At 33.6% G+C, this 7,909-nt stretch overlaps 1 long non-coding RNA gene across 1 annotated transcript; it reads left to right on the top strand.

Moving 5' to 3' along the window:
* The first annotated feature begins 2,026 nt into the window (after positions 1–2,026).
* LOC127876796 (uncharacterized) lies at positions 2,027–4,990 on the top strand. Its single transcript, XR_008048083.1, has 3 exons — positions 2,027–2,268; positions 3,043–3,104; positions 4,790–4,990. It is a non-coding gene; the product is annotated as an uncharacterized LOC127876796 (long non-coding RNA).
* The last annotated feature ends 2,919 nt before the right edge of the window (positions 4,991–7,909 follow it).

Genomic DNA, 7,909 nt, shown 5'->3' with positions numbered 1-7,909 from the left:
ATTTATGTGACATTTAGAGTGCAATACACGCTAAATGACCAATTTACACTTGGAGACTTTTTTAACGTAACACGTATTCAAATCAGTTTCAGTTTCAGTTTATTAGCAATCGGCAAAATATTTGCCTTTGGCCATTTACAAATACAAAAAAAACTTATGGCAAAGACGATCGTATACATATATACAAATACAATTTCTATTGAACTAATTTCATAAACATGTAACAAAAAACACAGCATTATCATTACATTTTGATCAGAGAACAATTAGGTTTTCAAGAGCATTTTGTCTTAATCAATATAACTTCCTTATTTTTTTAAACGGATTTTGTTGAAATTTGGACCAAGAATAATTTAACATACATCTGATCATTCCTGTAAATTTAATTGAAATTGATACAAAAAACTATATAACTTAACAAATTAAAAACATCCCTTCAAAAATCAAATTCTCAAAATCGTACCACATACAAAATAACAATGTGAAAATTATGTCACAAATATCACACATTCGAGTGGCTAATACCTTGTATGTGCCCCCGTGACTCTTACAACGTGTATATTTCTCATTGAAGACACGTAGTAAATAATAAAATAGTGCTGTTTTTTTTCGCCGATCCTCCACAAAGGCCTGTCCTCATTCACGCACAGTGATTCTTTTCTAGCGCAACGCTGTTCAAGCTCAGTTACGAGTAAAGGTTTTGATTTAAAATTGCACATGTGATCATTTGACTTCATTATTTAAGCACGTGTGTTGGGTACCCTGCAACATGCCAATTGTGCGGTTGCGCTCCTGAATATTCTTACGAGCCATTTTTTTAAATTAATGATAATATTTCTTGGTGTTAGAACCAACCAAAAATGATGACATTGAAATAGTTTTGGAATTATATCTCGTTTCACCATTTCCACGTACAAAAAGACGAAACCGCACCTACCCTACGTGCAAAAGCGTCTAATCGTCACGGATGAATGATGTTATCGTGAGCTTGCACATACTATAGTCAAATGATCGCATCTTAAAGCGGGTATATACGATTTAGTCAAATATTTATGAATTTATATAAACTGTGTAAAAAAACTTATTATATATATTTCAATATAAATTAAAATAAAAGTTAAGAAGAACATGTGTCGAAAAATGCAAAATAAGCCAGATATTTAATTCTGAAATTGAAAACGGCTCTACAGCCGAATTCGCCAGCATGTATACCATACATGTACGATATGCATCTAAACTTAGTTTAACGGTTTATTTGAAATTCTGCAACGATATCTATTCATACGACACACGAACACTATCTCCGATCCTAATACAAAGACGAATGCTTCGGTTATTGTAGGAAAATATGTACGTCACTATCGGCTCGGGGCGCTAATTTGTCTTTGCTGCATTTTATGAAATTCGGCTTGAATGTATAATTTTTCTTGCCTATTTTGTGTTATTGTAACATATTTTATTAATATATAACAATTAAACACATATAAAAAATCGTATATACCCGCTTTAAATTTTAGATCAAAATCTTGACTCATAACGGAGGTATTTAAGTTTGAAAGTTGTTGCGTCAGAAAAGTCTTCAAGTGTATATGTATAGTGAAATACCGTTGATATGGGACAAAATGTTAGCATAGATATACAACGTCCAATCAGTTTAATTGTTTTTCATTCTCCGCCAATCTCTTTTCGTTGATCATTCCTGAAAAAAAACTGAATCACATTCATCGCAATTAGTATCATTAAACTTACGTAATGACGTATGAAACAACATTCGTATATATATTATAAATAGTAACACGCATGATGAAGCGATCCGAGCGATTTCATTGGCAGATGTGGTAAGTACGCTATATTATATACATTAACACATGATAGACGGTTAAAGCGATGTTTAATATGTTAACAAGTATGCCAATAATGTTCATGATGGTATAGACCGTTCCATAATTTAGTAATTACCCAATTATCTCCCCTGAATACTCTCCGTGTCCGCCATTACACTACTGCCAAACAACCGGTAACAGGTTACAATACACTAAATACTTTTGGTGTTCAATGCTATACCCTCTAAAAACAAAATCTTCATTTATTTGAAGACACAATTCTCTGTACGGGCACTTGCCATGACTTTATTTTTGAATATTTCTGTGTTCATGTGGTAGGGAAAACATTGTTGTATACTACAAATTCCCTGTTTTGCTTTTAGGTTGGAGACTACATAAGACTTTGACAGTTGGCGGGAAACCATCATCAACTGGAGAGATGCCGGTAAAAAGATGGCCATAAAACAGTGACCGCTGATTCGCATTGAGTTCTTTCTTACATATTGGATGACCTATGTTTTTTATTGTTTAAATCATTGCGGCTTGGAATGCTCTTTAAGAAAAGGTATGGTTATGGGGGTGTCTACGCGCAAAAGTTTGACTTTATTTTTTGTTAAAGTTATTGCTTTTACATTGAATTTGTGCAGGAAATCTTTTGGTATGTTGTGACCTAAACTAACTTATGATAAAAATGAAATATCATCTGCAAGTGCAAAATATGACTGGGAAAGCAGATTTTTGGTCATTTCTTAGCAAAAGGGAAGAAAATAAGTGCATTAAATGCATGAATTCAGATTATTTGACCTGGACTAGTTGTTTTTCAAGTTGACCCCCCACCCTTATATATTGGAATAAGGGCTAAATTGCTTTCCGACTTAAATTCAACCGCATATTGGTTGACCGTGTCGCGTTAATGTGTTACATGAAGTTAGAATTCAATGCCAGGGACTCCGTGATCGAGTAACGCAACTAAAACTTTTGCAAAAAGCATGAACATTCAAACAGAGCCCCATTTCACCGACATGGAATGGCAGGCATTTTTACAGTTTGGACAGTGCAGCAGATGCTTAACTGAGCCAGCCTTCATATTTAGTACAATCATGAATTGAGCAAGATTTTATCACTTCATATTATTCATAAAAGTACACTTAAAATACATAAATGCATGTTTTTGTTTCATTTTTTTATCTTTTTCTATTGGGTATTTTGACTTTTTCAGGAAGAGGAATGTCTGCGACTAAGTCAAGGGCCACTGGATAAGGGTTGTTGATGGCAAAACAGGTAATAATATCATTTTGTTATCATGTACACAAGCAAATAAGCATATGTATGATGCTTTAGGTGTGAAAGACTGTCATAATCAGGATTGTGGTCACTCACACCCTTGCCGTCATGTAATTCTCCTCGCAGTTTGTATTGATAGTTCCGCGTCCTGACATGTAAAGCTCGTGCTTTGTTGGCAGCTGAAGTTGGCACTTAACAGGGTTATCCTTGTTCCTGAGCATGTATGCAGTACAGCTGAGTTGATTTGCTACTTGTTACCCTACAATTAGCTTGTTTTTGGTATTGTTTTCTCACAATATGCTTATATTCATGTTTCCGGCTTAAAATGGTGTCGCGCCTTACTTAAACATAGGATTGTTATAGCAAGTGTCCCCTTCATCATTTACCTTAGAGGGATTTTTTTGACAAAATTTGGCACTTTCAGCAACTTGTTTTGTTTTTTATTTGGTACATGCTTCTCTCATTCAGTGATTTAATGACATTATTGTCCTTATTCTTTTTTCTTTGCATAGAAAGGTGACATTAATCATTGATATTTGTTGTGTTGAGAATTCTGCAGGAAGCTGTGTCCCCAAAAGAAGTACTAGAAACCCCTTTCAGGACACTGCCTTGATCTGAACTGCCTTTCTACCCCTGTTACTACATGGGACATCATTGCTAAGCTTATAATGCTTGCCTACATATGTGTTTTTTGTTCAATTTAACTTTTTCCTTCCAGCTTAAACCCCCCCCCCCCCAACAAATGAGCATTGTATTCTTTCGCTTGGTTACAAAATCCCATTTGGACCAGATTGCCACCATAAAAATAGCCTAAAGTACTTATTTTGTGTCCAAAATATGAAAATTTGTATTGTCTTGAACCTCTAAATGAGAGCTGGCAATGCATTTTGACCATCTGCTGCAGTTAAAAGGCACCCATGACATTACATGCTAGAATATTTCATTGGCGGCTGGTAAATAAATGGGCACCGATCGACAAGGCGCTTTCAAGATTTTACACTTTTATTGGTGTGAAATAACAAGTTATTGGAAGCTTATTGATTTCTGCACTTCAAAGTATCTTTGATCTCTCATTTTGACTAATTAGTTTATTGTCTTGGATGAAATTGGATTGTTTTTGCTTTGAAATTGGCATTTTTGGGATGATTAAAAAAAACACACACAAAAAAGACATTATCAAAATTGCTTAGAGTGAAAATATCTAACAAATTCATTCTTTCCCCACCACACATTAGCCCCACTTGCATTTCTTTTTGGTTTGTTTTGGTATTTTATTGCAGATATTGAACACAACAGCTTTAAATCTTAAAGGGGCAGTTAAGCTTTAACAGGCCTAATATCGCCTTCTTCGGACTGAAAACACCCGCGTGTGAAAATATGATACAGAATGGCCAAATGGACAGCTAATCCAGCCAAACTTAATATATTGGTGCAATATGGATGGGATGATAATAATATGAAAGAAAAACACATTTCAGTAAAAATAAATTTCTCTTATAGGTTACAATACACTAAATACTTTTGGTGTTCAATGCTATACCCTCTAAAAACAAAATCTTCATTTATTTGAAGACACAATTCTCTGTACGGGCACTTGCCATGACTTTATTTTTGAATATTTCTGTGTTCATGTGGTAGGGAAAACATTGTTGTATACTACAAATTCCCTGTTTTGCTTTTAGGTTGGAGACTACATAAGACTTTGACAGTTGGCGGGAAACCATCATCAACTGGAGAGATGCCGGTAAAAAGATGGCCATAAAACAGTGACCGCTGATTCGCATTGAGTTCTTTCTTACATATTGGATGACCTATGTTTTTTATTGTTTAAATCATTGCGGCTTGGAATGCTCTTTAAGAAAAGGTATGGTTATGGGGGTGTCTACGCGCAAAAGTTTGACTTTATTTTTTGTTAAAGTTATTGCTTTTACATTGAATTTGTGCAGGAAATCTTTTGGTATGTTGTGACCTAACATATATAAGGTTACAATATACTAAATCTTTTTGGAGTGCAATGCTATACTCTCTAAAAACATGAACATCATTTATTTGAAGACACGGTTCTCTGTAGGGTCACTTGCCATGACTTTATTTTAGTATATTTCTGTGTGCATGTGGCAGGGAAAACATTGTTGTTTACTAGAAATTCACTCTTTTATCTGAAGATTGGAGACTACATAAGACTTTGCCAGATGGCGGGAAACCCTCATGAACTGGATAGAAGCCGGTAAATAGATGGCCGTAAAACAGTGACTTTTGATTCGTGGCGAGTTCTTTCTTACATGTCGCGTGACCTATCTTTTTTATTGCTTAAATCAATTCGGCTTGGAATGCTCTTCGAGAAAAGGTATGGTTATGAGGGTCTCTATGCGCAAAAGTTTGACTTTATTTTTCGTTAAAGTTATTGCATTTACATTGAATTTGTGTAGAAAATCTTTTACTATATTGTAACCTATCTCCCCTGAATACTCTCCGTGTCCGCCATTACACTACTGCCAAACAACCGGTAACATATATAAGAGAGCACCGATTATTCAACGGGTGAATTTCTTTCTTTTTGTAAAACTTTTTTGTTTGTCATGCAAATTGTATGAAATAAGGTTTTTCTGCTAGAGGAGATGTTAAGCTAGTGTTATAACAGAAAAATGTTTGAAAAACGTGCATTTTTTAGGTATTTGTCTAGGAAAGTAAACACGTTGACACATTTAAAAAAAACCATTTAATTAAACTAAATGCAATATTTATCATTTGATTATATGCATCAATCTTAAAATCGCGTAATCCTTTGCATTCCAGTGTTGAATTGCCCGTTTGTTCTGCATAATCCGATTATCTCGTTTTGATCAGATATTATCCAGACTTAACTAACAACATGGCGTCATCCCGGGGTGTCATAAACCACACTGCGTGGCAGATGACAGTCTGGTCATTAAACACAATTGATGATGCCACCATGTCTTCTCTTTCTGGTAGTATTAAGCAGTCATTTGGTTTAATATTTTACCCCCGACATACTTAACAGTTGCGTTCATTAGATATGTTACATATTGTACAAATTAAAAGTTATGTCCAATATAGAATATCAGAAATTGTACACCGTAAAGATACTAGCCCGTTTAATCCCTGGTTTAATTTATGAAAAAAAGTATTTGATAATTATAAAATTTACCTTAAAACATAACATTTAACGTATTTAGCGGGTATCGGTTAATTAAAACTACGTCATTTCGTATGAAGATTTAATGTTACGGCAATGCACGAACGACATCATAAAAACAAGAAATTACATTTGACACGAACGGGGGTAAATAATGTTTAAAAAAATATTAATATAGATATATGTGTGTTAAAATGTTAGATATTTGCCACTCATACTCACTAGTAACAAGTTTTAAATATACATGAATACACAGTTCAAATTGCATCATGTAAAGTTGTGTTTTTCAGTTGTATGTAAATATTCCTCAATAGCGTCATTCTCTATACAAAACCCATCAAATTAAAATTACATGTAAATACTGTCATGCACTTCTCTTTTAATAGGGCTTTGTAGTACGTTTATTTTCAATGCAACCCTTACACTTTCTATTACTCACGTGTTTATCACACTAACGTACTAATGCCATTCATAATTATATTTTTATAATTAGATGAATTACTATTATTTATTGAAGCTTTTCTGCAAAAAATATTAGGGCTTATGCATAGAGCTCTTTGTTGTGTCAAATTGTTGGCCTTTCAGTCTTCAGATAATCTTTAATTTGATGCTTATGCCGCGTTTTTAAAGTTGCAAATAAATGTATTAATAAATTCGTTTGGCGCTTAATAATATATTTTTGAAATATTATTTAGGTGTTTTTTCGGAGTTTTTTGTGTGGATTAATTGACTAAACATTTGGTGTCGTTATCCATATGTTTTGCGTTACTTCAAAGACCTATAAAATACATTTTTTAGTATTTTTTAGCTTTATAGCTGTTAAATGATTCACAGATGCAAATATAGATATATCACATAGATCACATTCTCTTCATCTTCCGAATAATCACATAAAATATCGTCAAGATCAATATCACTCTCTCATGATAAAAAGCTCGTTTTTTAACGTGACAAAATTCCTACTAAAAAAAAATTAAATATAAATCCAAACCACAATTTTTTATCTTTGATATCAGTTAGAACAAGAAAAATAATGGAAGGCGTATCAAAAATATCATACCGTACTTAATATAATATGTTATGATTTTGGAATGTAGATTTTTACCAAATGAGACCAATTACAAACAATTAGCGGTAATTAATTGCGCGAGAATCTTTAATAAGTATTAATTAAAATATAAATTGCTTGATGTTGCGGCTATTAACATCAACACAACAATACATGCGTGAATTGTTTGTGAAACGTTAAAAGTAACATGTCTAATCAAAGACATAGTATAAGCGACTGAACCGGCAAATTTTCGCCGATGATTACCACTTGATTACAGATATAAAAAAAGCAAATACACGAAAGCATTTTAAACATTTTATTTGTAACAATCAATCTCAACTTCAAACAATCATTTAAACAACAAAAATGTGATAATCGCCTCACATTAATTCATTAAGTAATTTATTTATCCGACAACGGTAAAGCGGGTATTCTCTTCGTCTTTGGCTTTTGGAATCGCAGACTCGCACCAGTTAGCAGCAGTGTAATGGCGGACAGTCACGTGACTGACAATATGGCGGCGGTCAATTTATCGATTATGGAACGGTCTATACAGTACGGATTATATGTAAATCTGGATGGAATTAGCGAGTG

The sequence above is a fragment of the Dreissena polymorpha genome, chromosome 4 (genome assembly GCF_020536995.1).
Source record: "Dreissena polymorpha isolate Duluth1 chromosome 4, UMN_Dpol_1.0, whole genome shotgun sequence".
Taxonomy (NCBI): Eukaryota; Metazoa; Mollusca; class Bivalvia; order Myida; family Dreissenidae; genus Dreissena; species Dreissena polymorpha.
This window is presented reverse-complemented; position numbering and strand designations above follow the sequence as displayed.